The following is a 17,934-nucleotide window of genomic DNA, read 5'->3' as shown; positions in this document are numbered from 1 at the left end:
CTTAGCTTGACTTAAATGTATGGTTAAGTGATATCAAAATATAAATAACTAATGTCATGCAAACATATTAATATTTGCTTGATTCCAGTGTTGAATTTAGCACAATTGCATACAAACGTTAAGGGGTTTTAAGATTCTGAAGTATTATGCTAAAAACTCAATAACTTAGATTATTATTTATAGTTTTGCTGAATAGTTTCATGGCCGCTTACCTTAGAAACGTAAAATGCGACGGCAGTGTGCAGATGGGGAGCATGTTAGCTTAGCTTGGTAGCTTCAGCTAGCTCTGGAACTTCCAGCTGGGTGGCAGCACGTCCCGCCTCGGCTCCGCCTCGGCTCCGCCTCGGCTCCGCCTCTTTGCCCTTATTTGGAGCAGGCTGGAGAAGGCGGGAGTTGAACTCTGACGTCACTGTTGAGCCGTTAGTGGCCGACTCCGCCTACTAAGGGCTTCACGGCAACTCTGCAGAATCCTATGGGTGACGTCACGGACCCTACTTCCATTTATATATACAGTCTATGGTTAATACGCCCACATTTCAAATACATTTACTCAATTAAAGCTGAAAACATTTTCTAACAAATCTTAGTTTATAAAAAGCCCAATCACTTATTTCCATAACAAGCTTGAAATAGAGCCTTTATATTTAAGCAATCTGAGGCTTCTGTTTTAAGGAATGAGCTGCAAACACTTTTTGAAACAAGATAAATGAAACCCTATGGAGAGCTGTGATTTATTTTCTCAAAGCATTTTCAAGTATCAAGTAAATGTAATTTATTTGATGGATTTTGAGGCAATACACTTCACCTGGAGCCAGCCCTTTGTATGTTTTTCTGTATGTGGCCCTCAGTGAAAATAGTTTGGACACCCCTGCATTACACATAACACAGATTCAACACAATTTGTTTACAATTAGTAAAATGTCAGGGATCTGGCATTTAATTGAATAGTAAAGTACAGTAAAACTGTATTGACATAGACCACGGTCAATATAAACCTTTTATTGTATCAAAGACACAACAGACACACAGGATTTTCCGTCATAATTTGATTCACTGTAAGGTTATTATTATAAGCATCTTAAGGCATGTGAAGAAAAATAACTGGCACAAAAACTTTGTTAAGAGAGACAATACCTCGTTATAACAGGGTGAAAAGCAAAGGATGAAGGTGCCGATGAAGAAGCAAATTGAGAAGCTGAGTAAGTCCAGCCAGAAGAATTCCACGACCACGAACGCGTCCTTGCAGCGCATCTTGCTGGAGTAACTCATGGGGAACACCAGCGCCGCCATGCTCAGCGTCCCGGAAGTGCTTCCATCTTTGAGCCACCACAGAAAAGTGGCCGGCATGTTGATGATGGTAAGGAGGATGTTGGAGAAGGACAGGTTCAGGATAAAGATACCGGACACGTGGGATCTTAACTCTGTGCTGTGCGTAAAATTTAGCAGCACTGATAGGTTTGTCAACAAGGAAATGACGGATATCACCACAATGAACTCTTCCAGGGGGAAATCCGGGATGCTCCTCTCTTGAGGTTTACCAGCAGTGGGGAGGGGGCTGTGCCACTGTGGAGAGTTCGCCATGCTTTCATTTCCCCACCAACTGGTCACTTCCTTGGCGCACATGCCAGAAGGGACATACTTGGAGAGCTGTCCAGTGCCGAAATACCCAAAACTCATGAACTAAAAACACAGATTGCTTAAGATCTATAGTAATTGAAATCAGTGTTCATTATCTTTTTTAAGGCGTCCAGTAAAAAGCTCCCCTCTGCTTTAGTCCACAGTCACTTGCCAGTGGCTTTCCAGGTTTCCAAGTGTTTACATCTCGATAATGCGCACTTTCGCTGGATGTGCATGTGCTGTTGGGTTGTTGCCTCATGTGACGCTTGAACAATATCCATGCAAGAATGCGTTATGTCAGATATGAGGCATATCATGGGGCATACACACATTCCACTTTCCCCCTAAAAAATAAAAAGAAAGAGAGATGAGATTGTATTTCTGCATCAAAGCCCTGGCTGTGGGAGTATGTGTCTGTGGCAGTTTTCCATTTTAAATAATTCATTTGTGGTATGTGTTAAGTAAGATTTTATATTTATAAATCTCTGTGTATATTTTCTTTTATCACCTTCCAGTGGATCAACATGAACACAGAACAACAGGTAAGCTGTGATCAGGGCGACAGATTCAGTCCACCCCCCTCAAAACATCAGGTGAAGCACACACAATGAATAACTCATCTCCATAGCAACAGCAACTCTCTGGGGGCTTCATCACTCTTTGAACTTGTTTTTGTTGTATCACTGATTTGTGTTGATCTGACCTCAAATGCCTGTAAGAAACCCTTTGCCAACGCGGATTAATTAAAAAAAAAAAAATGTTGGATTTAAATGCATCATTCTGGTTCACTTTGAGGGGGAAATAAAGAGACTACACCCATATGAAACAGTATACATTTAAATAATCATAAAATCACAAGAACATGGCCATAACCAATAACATACCATATCCAATATGAAAAAACATTGAAACTTGTTTATTTATTTGTTTTTGGTTCATTTATAGTTGTGAGTGTGTCTGGGCTCCTGAACCAGCCACACCTGTCTCCGTCCTCTCCCCCTGCTCCTCTTTGAGGCAGCAGCAAAGACTAGTTTTAGCTCTCAACATGTTTTTAAAGTATATCTTGCCTTTTTTCACCTAGTTAACATTTTATTTGTATTATTCATCCATATTTTACTAATCACTCCCCCTTCAAATGGAAATGTGTTTACATAAATGGTGACCAAACCGTTTGAGACCCACAGAGATAACTTAGACTAAGTTAACTATCTAAACACTGAAGGAGTAGATAGCACTTCTCCGCGCCGTTCCTATGAGTTTGCTTTAAAAGAAGGAACACTCAAAACAACCAGGACGAGGGTTAAACAAACATCTGTTTTAATCATAAAAGGTAATAATGCAATACAATATAATACATTACCATACCATACAAAGCCATATCATATCATATCCGTAATGTAAAGAGGAAGCTTACTCCTGCCCTGATTCACGTGCTGCAAGACCCTCCGGTCTGAGCAGCGCGAGAAGAGAGAGAGAACAAAAGGATGAACAGGCTGTCAATACCAACACAGACAGGAAGGGGTGGAGTTTAACTGGTCGTCTTTTCCGGTCATCTCAAACAAACACCTCTGGCATTCACTGTCTCATATTTCTGCAGCCTCCACACACACATCCCCCCACATTCCAGAGACCACAGCTGGGTCTTGCTCACAAAGATAACACAAAGATTTTATCTCTCATATCTCCAACTTCTAGTTACACAGACTGCTTATTATTAATACAAAGTCATTAAACCCACACATATACTATTCAAGATATGTAGACTTCCCTGAAACATGACATGCTAGAGATCTTAAGCAGAATATACTCTCAGCCACCTAGCACCCTGTCCTGCATACCTACACCTCCCCCACAGAGCAATAAAACCCTGTTTACTCTAACCAGCCCTTGTTTATAGCCATTTTAGTCCTCACATTTATGAAAGGATAAAACAGAGAAATCAATATAAAACACAAACACAGGTATTGTTTGAACAGTATTCACTTAACTGCTACTATTGATAATTACCAGAGAAACTCAAGGGACCTCTTTTAATATCTGGAAATTGCAACAAGACTTTCTGCCATTTCAAATGTAACACTTCTTAAATATCAGATGATAATATTCTGCAACACTCAGAGTCCTTTACCTCACCTGAGCTGTAGTTATCAGTCTCTCAGTCTGACAGGAGAGGACTCTCATCCACCTTGTTGACAGCTCATTATATCCATTAGCGCAGCTAGCTAGCACCAGATGCTAACAACAACAATACACGTAACCGGTGCGCGCGCTGTCTCCCTCGCTCACTCGCGCCACACATCCAACACCCTCCCGAGCTTGAATGACACACAGAGACCAATCGAGGGCATTAGTGTATGATCTGTATGAAAGTGGCCATGTCGGCAGGCCACATCATGTAGACAGCCAGTCACTCTCTGTGAGGCAGAGTCAGACCCACATTTGTGCAGCGTTGCGTTCACAATACATACATTCATAAAAAAAAAAAATCCTCAGGTCAGCAGGCCACTTAACAGGCCAGGCCATCGGGAAACCTCCCGGTCCTCCCGATGGCCAGTCCGGGCCTGTGTGGGCGGCTATTTCCCCAGTATGTCCACATTATATATTATTTTGTCCATTGGCATAAAGGGCATCTGCATACATTTGTCCTCCCAGCAGCTCCCCAGATGTTGTTTATCCCTGCTGTCCCCAGCGGCTCCACTTATAATCAATAATTAACAGGTTTACATTGACAGTAAATGCAAATTATGTATCTAATATATCATATTCCATTTACTTGTATATAGACTCTTCTTGCACTATTTCTATTTTATTTGTATTTACTTGCACATCTCAAAACATTCTCTTGCACTATTGTATGTTTTATTTGTTCTATGTCCTAAATATATTCATGTTGCACTGTTGGAGGAGCCTGTGGCCTAAGTTTTCCATTGACATATCTACACGGTAGCTAATGTGCACATGTCCATTACCCTTATTTTGGTACCTAATATCCTCAGTGCTGTCCCTAAGCTTTTTATGGTAGTGTTTTTTTTTTTTTGCGGTGTAGGAAAAAAACCACATTGTTGCTCAGGAGAAACGGTAAAAGGAGAGAAATTAAAGAAGGATAAAAATAGGAATAGAGGGAATTAAAAATCACCCCTCAGCCAGAGGGAACCCTCTCAGTGGTCACGTGTGGGTTCCCCGGCATGGAGAGGCTGTTACGTAACCAACGCTGATGGCAGAAGTACTTGAGAAGTCCTCTCAGCTGGAGAAGGGTCCACTCTGAGACTTTGTATTAATGCTGTGAGTGTGCCATTACATAACACCACAGTTCCCATGGTGGGAAACACAATATGGATCTCCCTAAACCCTAACCTGCTTCTATTTCTTTCCCTTCATGATTTTACCATCTGTCCAAGCCTCCATGCATCCAGCCTCACTTCTGCACGCAACCCAGCCTCAGTCCTCCTGAGGAATGGCTCCCTGCCAACCCGGTATCACGGCAAGATGTGAACATGTGACGATTTACCATGCTGGGAGACGTGAAGATGTCACAATTTCGTCCCTTCAAACGTGACAGTTACACGCTATTGTTAACATGGCCCAACCAGTGGAGAAATACCCGGAAATGACAAGCAAATGCTGTACCACGACGGTCGGTTGTTATTGTCAATATTAATATAATAATGATTCATTTATTAATAGTCACACTCGATTTCGCCGATTTTCTTGTTGCCCCAGCTAGTCGACACCTCTTTTAGCAGAAACAAAGGCTACATTAATGTATTAAATCGATGTTAATCCATGCGTGCGGATGTGGAATTAACGGACGTGACGTTGCGCGATTGCGTTGCCAGGCAACAACTTGGGTTCATGTCAATTTACAAACTCAACTAGAACCGTAGTTATATTTAAAAACATTTTAGAAGGCCTCACGAAATACTTTAATGTAAATTTAAATTTAAATGTGAAGGAATGTGTGTATAACAAAATACACCCGTCATAAACAACACCGGAAACAGACGTAGGCAAGATCCTCATCTCGGTGATTGGATGGTTTAGCCGCAATGCACGTTGGGATATGGTGTTTATGCGATGTGAAATCCGATTTTTTTTTTTAATAAAAATAATACTTTATTCCGAGTGTGCTTGCTTTTCTCTTTGAAAGTCATCACATAACAGCATTGTAATACACGATTCGGCTGCATTAAATATTACATATTTGCCGTAGTTCTCTATTTATAGAGCCCTGATGAGAAGACTTCTAGACAAACAGGAAGAACTGCCGCCAAAACTGAAAACATGACGTGGATCATAAATATATCAGCAATTAAACAACATCTTACATTTCTTTTCAGACAATATATCTCCTTGCAGTATCAACACTAATTCGGCTGACTTTTATATTTGATCCAATTGGTAGATAGGCTGTATTTACACCATAACAGTGCACAGCTGATAGAAAGGGACACCTAGTGGTTAAAGCCCGTTATTGATTTTTACAATTTTATTATTAGATATGAATATGAAGATGTGTAAAACAGACAAACTAATAAGGCTTTATTTAAACATTAAAGAATACTTTAGATTAAGGTCTTCTTTTGAATAAGAAAAAAGCTTTGGGGGTATCTACAGATAAATTAAGCCTGACAAAGTACTTAACGTATTACTTTCCTGCAATGTTAACTATGTTCAAGCACTTATTTTAACTGATATTATACATATGTATTATACTCTTATAAGATGTATGTAGATAGTATAATAAATGTGCAGAATATGACAGTTTAATGGTGGAGGTATACACACATATTGATAGATGTCTTGTAATCCACTGTTGAGGAACCTGCGATTCAAGTTTTTCATTCATTATTCTCTACTAATAGTTAATTAAAGACTGTATATAATGGTTATTTTGCACATCCCTTTCAAGATTTCGAGATTTTCTAAGGTTTATTCACACCTCTCTGACACATCTGGAATTACCAGGCAGTTATGTGAGGATGCTATTTTTGGATTTTAGCTCTGCATTCAACACCGTTATGCCCCACAAACTGGTCAGCAAACTGAATATTCTTGGCTTTGGCTCTTCACTTTGCTCGTGGGTCATGGACTTCCTGACTGACAGACCACAGCAAGTCAGAGTCGGTAAGCACCTATCATCCCCCCTTATACTAAACACAGGAACCCCACAAGGTTGTGTGCTTAGTCCCATGCTCTTCACACTCTTTACCAGCGACTGCACCCCCATCCACACCTCCAACTCCATAGTAACATTTGCAGAGGACACCACAGTAGTCGGTCTTATTACAGACAATAAGGAGACAGCCTACAGGCTCGAGGTGGAACATCTGACTGACTGGTGTAAGGAACACAACCTTGTCCTTAACACCTCCAAAACTAAGGAGCTCATTGTTGATTTCAGGAGGACAAAAAAGGAAGTCCATCTCCCCCTCCACATCCATGGAGAAGCAGTGGAGAGCGTGGAAGACCTACGGTTCCTTGGAGTCAACATCATCTAACGGCCGCTTTTGATACAGTGGACCATGAGATCCTGATAGCTCGTTTGGAGCAGTGGGTGGGCATTAGGGGCAAAGCCCTCGAATGGTTTAGGTCGTATCTGACTGGTAGGACTTTCTGCGTCAGCCTTGGGGACTCTGAGTCCTCGTCTGCTGCTCTCCTTTGTGGGGTTCCACAGGGCTCAGTGTTAGGCCCCCTGTTGTTCTCCCTGTATTTGCTCCCTCTTGGGTCCATTCTTAGGAAGCACGGTATCGCTTTCCATTGTTATGCAGACGATTGCCAAATATATGTGCCACTTAAAAAGAATGACTCATATTCAATTAAACCGCTGTTAAACTGCCTTGAAGACATTAAGTCCTGGATGTCATGCAACTTTTTAAAATTAAATGATGACAAAACCGAAGTGATGGTTTTTGGTGCCCCTCGGACCACTCCTATAGACCTAGGATCCCTGGGCCACTCCACCAGGCCTACCATCACAAATCTTGGGATAATGATGGACCCTGAACTCAAGCTTGACAGCCAGATCAAGGCAGTTGTTAAAAAACAGCTTCTTCCACCTCAGGCAGCTAGCCAAAATAAAGCCTTTTTTAAATAGTGACCTCTTTGAAACTGTAATCCATGCCTTCGTCACCTCCCGCTTGGATTATTGTAATGCACTATATATGGGGATAAGTGCATCCTCCCTTGCTCGCCTCCAGATGGTGCAAAATGCAGCAGCACGGCTACTAACTGGCACACGCAAACACGAGCACATTTCCCCCATTTTATCTTCACTCCACTGGCTGCCCGTTCATTTGAGGATTCATTTTAAAACTCTTTTATTTACTTTTAAAGCCCTGAATGGCCTGGCCCCGCCGTACCTCTCTGAGCTGTTACACAGCTACACGCCCACTCGCACTCTCAGGTCAGCTGATCAGTTGCTCCTGAGGGTGCCAAAAACAAAGTCTAAGCGCAGAGGGGACCGTGCTTTCTCTGCTGCCGCCCCTAAACTGTGGAACGACCTGCCCTTGCTCATCAGACAGGCTCCCACACTGACTGTTTTTAAATCCCGTCTGAAAACCCACCTCTTCTCCTTGGCATTCAGAAACAAGTAGAGTGTTGCTTTTATTTGCTTTCAGTGGTCTATTGTTTTTATTATATGCCTGTTATTTATTTTTTAATTATTACGTTTATTCTGGTTTGTTTTGTGTTTGTATCTTGTATTTTAAATGTATTTATATTATGTTGTGTACAGCACTTTGGTCTGAAGGTTTTTAAAGTGCTATATAAATAAAGTTGGATTGGATTGGATTGGATCTCCAATAAATTAACATGGACCTCAAACACCTCAAACCTGGTGAAAAAGGCACAGCAGAGACTGTTTTTCCTGAGGAAACTAAGACAGGCCAGGCTTCCACAAAAACTGCTGGTAAACTTCTATCGGTCGACCATTGAAAGCACCCTGTCCAGCTGCATAACTGTGTGGTACACCAGCTGCACAGCCGCAGAGCGGAAGGACCTGCAACGGGTGGTGAAGGCTGCTCAGCGCATCGTTGGGACTGAGCTGCCCAACCTTGATAACATCTACAAAAGTCGACTGCAGAAGAAAGCCAGCAGTATCATCAGAGACATCACACACCCCAGCCACTCACTGTTCGAACCGCTGCCATCCGGCAGACGGTTCAGGTCAATAAAAGCACGCACCAACAGACTGAAGAACAGCTTCTTTCCCAGAGCTGTGGCCTCCATCACTCCCATCCCTGTCCAACCACAAAGCGCACTATAGCATGCACACATACAGAAACACTACTTCCCATCAAAGACTGCAGCCTAAAATACCATGTTATTTATTTTTATTTTTATTAAGTATCAACTGATATTTTTTAGTAACTATTTATATTTAAACATTGTAGCTTTATATATTTTAACATTCTGGTAAAGTGCATATGATGACCCTGATTATTATTGCTACTATCTCTGCTTTATCACTGTTTTTATGGATGTGTTCTTATTTATGTTATGTATTGCATTGAGAGATGCCAACTGAATTTCGTTGCACTGATGTGTGATGACAATAAAGATATATTCTATTCTATTCTATTCATATCATATACACAACTACGGTGTAGTTATGCAATGAATGAAAAACTTGGGTCGCAGGTTCCTCAACAGTGCATTACAAGACATCTATCAATATGTGTATACCTCCTCCGTTCGCATCTCCTGTGGGCGGGACTAAGATACGAGGATAGGAGTCGAGGAGGGGAATTAGAGAAATGACAAAGGGCCCAGTTATATCAGACTTCTCAGAAATACAATGAAACAACAGCAACATCTTTCAGCATAACCAAGCAAATGTTCATAGTTTTCATCATTACTGACCATTTTTCAACAATCGTAAAATGCTGTTTTTTGTTTTAGTGCCAACTTCACCCACAGAATACTGGGCCTGTAGCTCGAACACAACATGTATTGCTCTCATTAAGAGACTCAGCAGCTTTAAAGCTTCAGTAGGTGTAAAAACACTTGGAAAACTGCAGAGCCAGGAGAGGTGTTTAATACTGCTTATACAAATTAAATACAACTCCCCCCCCCCCCCACACACACACACACACACACACACACACACACACACACACACACACACACACACACACACACACACACACACACACACACACACACACACACACACACACACACACACACACACACACACACACACACACACACACACACATCCCAATAAATGCCTCAGTAAGAGGAAAGAGGAGTTGAGGGAAGAACTGGATTTATGAAGAAAAAAGAGAGAAAGCATGAGTCAGCAGTCTGCCAGTAAGAGGGAATTGAGACACAGAGGAAAGGCTCACAGGATATAGCTATCACTGGAGCTCTGACAAAACAAGTCTGGGCTCACTTTACTGTGTGTGTGTGTGTGTGTGTGTGTGTGTGTGTGTGTGTGTGTGTGTGTGTGTGTGTGTGTGTGTGTGTCATTTCCTCAGCTGACTGTACATGAGGCCATCCAGTTCTGTAAAACCACAGCAAAACACAGGCCTCTTTATTTTGTTAGCGATTCAAGACTTTTGCTCGGAGCATAACATAAATACTTGAATCTTCGAGGAAAAGTTCCACATTTTGGGAATTTATTTTCTGTCTTACCAAGCATTCAATGAGAATATGGATACATACACTCTCATGTGTAATACCATTGGGCCAAGAAATAATACAAATATGTTGGTGTGTTGCAATATTAAACAACTCTCTTACCAGGGGATTTATATATCAAACCCAGAAATATTAAATGAGAGGTCTTTGAGGAAAGAAGACACAGTGTCCTCTACACAGTTTGCTTGTGTGGGACAAACTCACAGAACTGTATGCATAGGGCAAAAGAACGCAAGAAAACAACAGAAAGCCAAACAAAAAAGGTGTCCCCCACCTGTCACTATACAGTCCAATAACAACTTCAAATAGGTGGATAGACAGAGTATCTCCAGAGAAGAACTCACACACACATTGCCAGGAATTCCATGAATTCCAGCTTTCATTAAATCTTTCAAAACTGCGTAGCCTTTGGAAAATGTAATATTCTGTGTAACTACCATTAGGATATTCATGGGCTTGTATGTTCAGATTTGCACTCTTTAATCCAACACACTTTAATCAAATCTGTGGAGGTGAAGGCACAGCATGCAACATATGGATCTACTTAGCTAGACTAATGGTCTAGTGGACTAATGGTCCAGTTGTGGAGCCTTGTTGTGTAAGAGATGCCTTTAGCGATATTGTATTTAATGGTAAGATCATGTGGGTGTGTGGTGAGTTAAAGCCATTTTTATTTTCTCTCCAAATGTCTGCAAGATGACAAATCGTACAGTTAGAGTTGAATTCCGGATAGATTAAAACACTTTGAATGGGGTGACGTCACGCTTTGCCGAACTGCATTGTGATTCCGTCGCTTCGCTTTGCTCGCGTTGCTCGCTAGAGCAATGTTCTACTTTTGAAGCTTTAATCATATGCCAGTACAAGCTCTAGCCAATCAAACCGCTTCCTTGTGTGTCCGGGGCGGGAGATTCATGTGATTGTTAGTTAGTCGAGTTTCAGACAAGCCTACCAGCAAGCTTCAACGCACGCCGCCGTGTGGATGCTACGTAACAGTCAAAGCATGAGATGTTCCCACTGTGGGTCAAAAATAATGCGCTGTGATGTGCAGTCGCCACGTTGGATGCGATCCGAATTATCTAACGCAGCCCCTCGTCCTCCACAATGTTAAGCTGTAGGCACCCATTTAGCTATTGCTGTTAAAAGCTTGCTGCTCGTAGAAGTGTCCAGGCGTCTCCCCGGCAAACTTTCAAGCGTGGTCTCCTGCAGCCGCAGGAGTGGGACTGTTAGCATCAGCTGTGTGCTTGGCTTGCTGTTTAAAACACCTTTTTTTGCATCCATATCTCTCGCTAGAATCTCCCACCATTCAACACAACAACAGCAACGTCAAGCCTTTGGGCTCTGAAACTACGGGGCGGGCCGAGGTCAAATACACATGCGTTAATCGCACGTTAAAATAATTAGTGGCGTTAAAAAGAAATTGCGTTAACGCTTTAACTTGACAGCCCTAATAATTAAGCAAAAATATAAATAACTAATGTCATGCAAACATATTAATATTTGCTTGATTCCAGTGTTGAATTTGGCACAATTGCATACAAACGTCAAGGGATTTTAAGATTCTGAAGTATTATGCTAAAAACTCAATAACTTAGATTATTATTTATAGTTTTGCTGAATAGTTTCATGTCCGCTCTTACCAAACGTAAAATGCGAGGGCAGTGTGCAGACGGGGAGCATGTTAGCTTAGCTTGGTAGCCTCAGCTAGCTCTGGAGCTTCCAGCTCGGTGGCAGCAGGTCCCGCCTTGGCTCCGCCTCTTTGCCCTTATTTGGAGCAGGCGGGAGTTAGACTCTGACGTCACTGTCGAGACGTTCGTGGCTGACACCGCCTAATTTAGGCTTCTCAGCAACTCTGCAGAATCCTATGGGTGACGTCACGGACCCTACGTCCATCCAGTCTATGGTCGGGATGTGTTCTTTGGTGTCAGTTTGGTGTGTCAGGGCCTTTACAGTTTGACATTACATAGGGCATTATCATTGTGCCCTACTGTAAATGTCTATATGGATGACAAACAATTGAGTGCATGTTTGTGAAACTGAATGTCCAATATTCCTTATGGATGTCTTTCATGCAGGGCTATTTCCCTGGAATCTACCCAAGCCTGGGCCAAAAGTATGGGTATGCCCAACCCAGTCTCACAACAACAACAACAACAACAACAACAACAACAACAACAACAACAACATTTAACAGCTACGTTGGTCCACAGCAGGGGCGCCGCCAGGGATTTTGGGCCCCATGAAAATATATCACATTGGGCCCCACCACCAGGCACAGGCCACGCCAACCAAGCACAATTGCTGTAACCACACCTCCAGAACCCAATCGACTCATTTATGCTTTAAATAACTCTACCTGTACAGGCTTGCATCTATCTTGTAGTCCAATACTAACTGCACAATATTTACTGACACTGAGCGGTGAAAATACAATACTGTGCAGACGTGCAACATTCTGCTGCAGTATAATTCACTATTTGATATAACACTAGATAGATAGCGACAGTATGTAGTGAAGGAACGCGCTCCCGCTCATGGGAGACTGCTCGCGCTGCGCTCCGCAGCAAACAGCTGTTTGCTTTTCACCCAACAACGACAACCGCCTCACGAAACGCTATGTTGTAGCGTTAATAGACGAAACAATTTAACAAAATTGCTTGTCAAAATACCAATACCACAGGACCATTTTTATTTTTAAAGCAATACTTTTACCTTGAAAATCAATGCATTCTAATACCGGGTCAATTTGACCCCGGTGGCGATTTTTGGTATAAAAAAATCTCTGGCGGTTCTAGTGTTAATGTCAGCAAAACATTACAATTATTATTTACAATGGACTAAGCATAGCTAACAGATTAATTTCCACCACTCATGGACCACACACCCACCTTTTCTTTTGAAAAACTGGGTGACATACGTACTAGCATCCCTCCTCACATGCTCCAAGCCCCCAGGAAGTGCGCCGGAGTCTGATGAGAATATTCGTGCTGGTCAAACGGCGGTACTACACTTCCTTTAGGTTGCTGGGCCCGGAAACACTTTTTCCCATTGACTTACATTGGGAAAGAGTGGTCTGTAACTCGTTGGATAATTTTTTTTAAACTAAATAAACTACCCAGTATGAACGTTTGTATAGCCCTTATTAAAAACATTCGTTCCTCAAGTTGTAAAAATGTGCTAATAACGTTATTCTGATAGTTATTTCCCTCGGCATTATGAACGTGCATCTAACCCATGGGACCGCGCCGCGCGGCACGTTCATGTTACGTGTTCAGCACTACATGAGTTTCTCTTTACCTGATCTTTACCCATGGATGCACAATAACAACGGACCATATCGCCTTACTGCCAGCCCACGGAGCTGTAATAATGGATATATTGCACATGTTTGCTGTAATTCATCATTTGTAAACTATTATACTACAGTTGTATGATGTAAATCTTGTACCGTAAATGTTGTATTAAATAAAGTTAATATTACCGACGTAGATTAACGTTCCTGTAGCTTCTTATTGCACTTGCAATTGTTTTAGTTACTTGTGGGCTACTTAACATGAATAATCACAGTTACTATCCTTTTACTATTTCAAAAAGAAATAGGCTATTGTTATTTTAACTCCACCACAGTAATCCATCATCAGCTTTACTTTTTAGATAACGTTTTAACTCACAATTGATCATAACAGGCTTCAACATATACATTTTTATATATTACCAAGTGGTTTCATGTACAACCCACACAAGTATCATGCTAAATGAAGCTCTGTTGCTTGGATATCACTAGATCCTGATGTCAGCGTAATATAAAAGTACATAACGATTTATGTGTAATTTAGCATAATTTACTAGCTAGCCGCTAGCTGCTAACTGCCGCCTCGTTAATATAAATCCAGTACCATGCTGTCATGAACGCGCGGTGCTGTTACGTGTACGCAAATTCACGTGCTTAATGTGAACGAGCCTTTTGGGCGGCGTGGTTAAAGTTGCGCATGCTCTATGAGTGCATACGTGTACTTCTCAGGCATGCCGGGTAATCTGTGACGTTTCGCTCTCTCAAAAGTTGGGCCATTTTGTCATCATGCGCCATTGAGCAACTCTCATAGGAATGAATGAGGCCTCGCCTCCCACGCTGTATCCAGTTCTTTTTATACATCCATGACATGCTCTCACTCTCTGCTGCTAGAAATAGTGGTGCCGCACAGCATTTGGAGGCAGGACCAAACCATTACATGTAAATAGAGGGGGGTGTACAGAGTCTTTGGATAATTAACTTTTGGAATAAAAAAAGTGAAATGAATCGTAAGTTTAGTGAGTACACTATCAATATAACGTTGTATTAATGTTAATTATTGATGATTGATGAAAGGTTAATTAAACATGAATGTTCTAAACATTTGTGGGGCTCCTGTCAGTCACGGGCCATTAGAATCGTCCTAACTTTTCACCCCCTTACGGCGCCCCTGGTCCACAGGGCAAAACGTATGTTAACAACAAATCCTCTCAAATAATTGTTTTCTTTATATTCCTCATGGCAATTGTCCATGTCACGTGATCGTCAACTTTCCCGGCATGAAAAACAAATAGGCAGACACGGGACTTATTTTAAAGGTCTCCTATTATACAATTTGTAGGCATATATTATAGGTCTCAGATTATAATAAACATTAAACTGTTTTGCTCAAAATATCACCCGTTCTAGCCATGCCTCATACCCCTTCTATTTCAGCACTGTAATTAAAGTGCTGATTCTGGGTCCTTAGCTCAAAAAAAAAAAAAAAAAAAAAAGAGAGAGACGAGAGCTCATGCAGGATAATTCTACCCAGATACTCAGCATGTATCATGTTCCAAACCACATCTCGCAGGTTTACCACAGGTGAGTACCTTTTTATATATATGTATATATATATATATATATATATATATAATAGCATCCCATAATCCCCTCTGTTTCAGCCCTGTTTCAAAAGTGCTGATTCTCTGTCTGTTACTTTAGATCAGGGGTGGGGAACCTTTTTCCTCTCAAGGGCCATTTCAATTTTTTCAACATCCTCCGAGGGCCGTACAAATTATTGACCTCTGCTTAAAAATCACAGCCCATTCATTTGGCCTTTCTTTCATGCTGTGCAAAGAAAAAGCAACCTCTTAATCCAGATATCTTGCCATGACTCGCGCATGCATGCACGTGCACGGTGTGGTATGACCACCAAACAGAAAGATATGGACACAAGATGTGTGCAAATGTATTTAGTTTCCTATCCATGTGGACATGATTTAAGTAGGGGGGGGGGGGGCTAACCTCCTTTAGGGGGGTCCGGGGGGCATGCTCCCCCGGGAAGATTTTTGTTCTTAAATGTTGAAGTTAAAAGCATCAATCTGGTGCACTTTGAGAGCAAAATGAAGAGATCTATGGATACATCTTTCAACACCCATATGAAACAGAACTGTAAGCAGATTTACTTTTTCTTTATGGATATTTTACAAATCACTCTCCTTTCAAACTGTATTCTTGTTTATTAATAACAACTTTTGTTTACTGTCATATAGTATTTTATACCTGTTTACTTTATTCTCTTGTTTTTTGATAACTATAATGTTCATATAAAGATGTGCCTTTACCTCACTGGTTGGAGAACAAGCTTCTTATATTCGTTAGCAAGGCTAGCTAACCAAATGCTAATAACAACAAAGGTATTGACTATGATCAGTATGACAGATGAACAGATCGCCACTGGGCAACTAAAACACAGCCAAGCAAAAACTGCAGCATGTGTACGGATTTATGGGTACTGCAATGTTTGAAGTCCCGGAGCGGTGTTCTGGTGCTCTCCATCAGAACCATGGTCAGAACTGCACCCCAGTCAGACGAGACATATACCACGTGATTGACACGTTAGGCTCATGTTGTGTTCAAGGACCATGACCGTTGCCAGGAAAAACAGGCACTCGCTTGTTTAATTATTTTGCGGTCTAAATTTCTTTAATTTTTTACTTTTTTGCGTGTGTTTATAAATTACCTCGAGGGCCATACCAAATGGTCTCGCGGGCCGTATACGGCCCGGGGGCCGGAGGTTTAGATGAAAATAAGGAGCCACTCCCCATGCCCCTCTGCAAGATATTTGGTTAAAAAGAACACAATGGTGCTCTGAGGAGATTCAGGTGATAAGGTTGGGGGGGGGTTACCTTGGTTGGTTATTGGCTAATGGTTACACAAGCCAAAAAAATCGATATGACATCATAAAGTGGCCAAAATCTGATCAGCTCACTTTCAGACAGGTTTTTATATAAATGGATCAGGACAAAAAGAGAGAGAATCTTTGTTCCTGAAACTTTCAGAATCTCTTTACACAGAGGGGACACATGTTGATGTATGAAAGACATGGAAAAGTGGATTTTGCATAATAGGTGACCTTTAATAATGTTTTCATTAGATCTAATCCGAATTTGCTGAAATTAAAGTACATAATATGTAATTCAATGGTAGTAATAGTCTATCATTCAGTTTTAGATGCTCAATGGTGCCCTTCTCATTTGCTTTACAGTCAGAAACCAAAGCTATAAGTGGACTGCTCCAGTGGCTTCACATCACATAATACAGTAAGTAGCCTTATAATCAGCAGCAGCTGCCACGTCAGGAGCAAGTTATTACAGCCAAACGCCATCTAGTGGTCTCTTTGGGAATCCTAATTTGGTTTAAATTGAAACAGACTTTTCTCCACGCCTTTAGACCAGGGGTGGAAAAAGTACTCAATCTTATACCTTAGTAAAAGTAGAAGTACCAAGGTTATGGAATACTCTGTTACAAGTAAAAGTCCTGCATTCAAAATGTTAACCAGGTAAAAGTACAAAAGTTTTAGCATCCAGGGCTTGAAAAGAGCGTTATGGGATATAAACTGTATATATACCATTGTGGATGCTTATATGTGATGCACACAGAATGTCACATTTTAGCAGAGGCAGGCAGTTTGACATGTTTTGATGTCAGCACAGATTTAATTTATCAGCATGAGGACAAACAGCTGTGCCCCCTGTATGCACTGACAAAGTGGTCTGGCTTAATAGTTGTGGAGTCTTAGAATACCACAAAACACATTTTCAACTTGTTCTTGATTTCTATCCCACATTTCCTGCAGCCAAAAGAGGACTACCATTTCCAAAACAGCAGAGATTAAAACAGTTTTTCAGTAACAGAATCTTCCTCACGTTGTCCCTCTGAACTCTGTCTGGATGTCAGCTCAAGTTTGTATGCATAAGGAAAAAGAGTGAGGGGGGAGTGGAGACATAAACAAAGGCGTAAAACCTGCCGTCTGTGCAGATGGACAACAGATGCTGAACAGCTACTTGTTTAGGAGCTTTTATTCTGAAATGATTTGAGCTTCATGAAATATACCGTGCATTCCTCTGCTGTGAATTGCAAGTATTATAATAAACAATGTATTAATTCAAGTAATGGTAAATACAATTACGGGATTTTCTGCTTTGAATAACCATGACTACAGACCAAAGGTAGTTCTAACCATAGCTATTCATAAAAGTGTCTTAAAGGTCACCTTTTACACAAAATGCACTTTTTGATGAGTTACATTTAAAACTACAGACGCAGAATCAGCACTTTGTGCTGAAGGTACCTCATACCCTGAGGGCTTGAATATAGGGGCATGGCTACAGTTGGTGATCTGT

This window comes from Pseudochaenichthys georgianus, chromosome 1 (assembly GCF_902827115.2).
Source record: "Pseudochaenichthys georgianus chromosome 1, fPseGeo1.2, whole genome shotgun sequence".
Classification (NCBI taxonomy): domain Eukaryota; kingdom Metazoa; phylum Chordata; class Actinopteri; order Perciformes; family Channichthyidae; genus Pseudochaenichthys; species Pseudochaenichthys georgianus.
Note: the sequence above shows the minus strand (reverse complement) of the source record.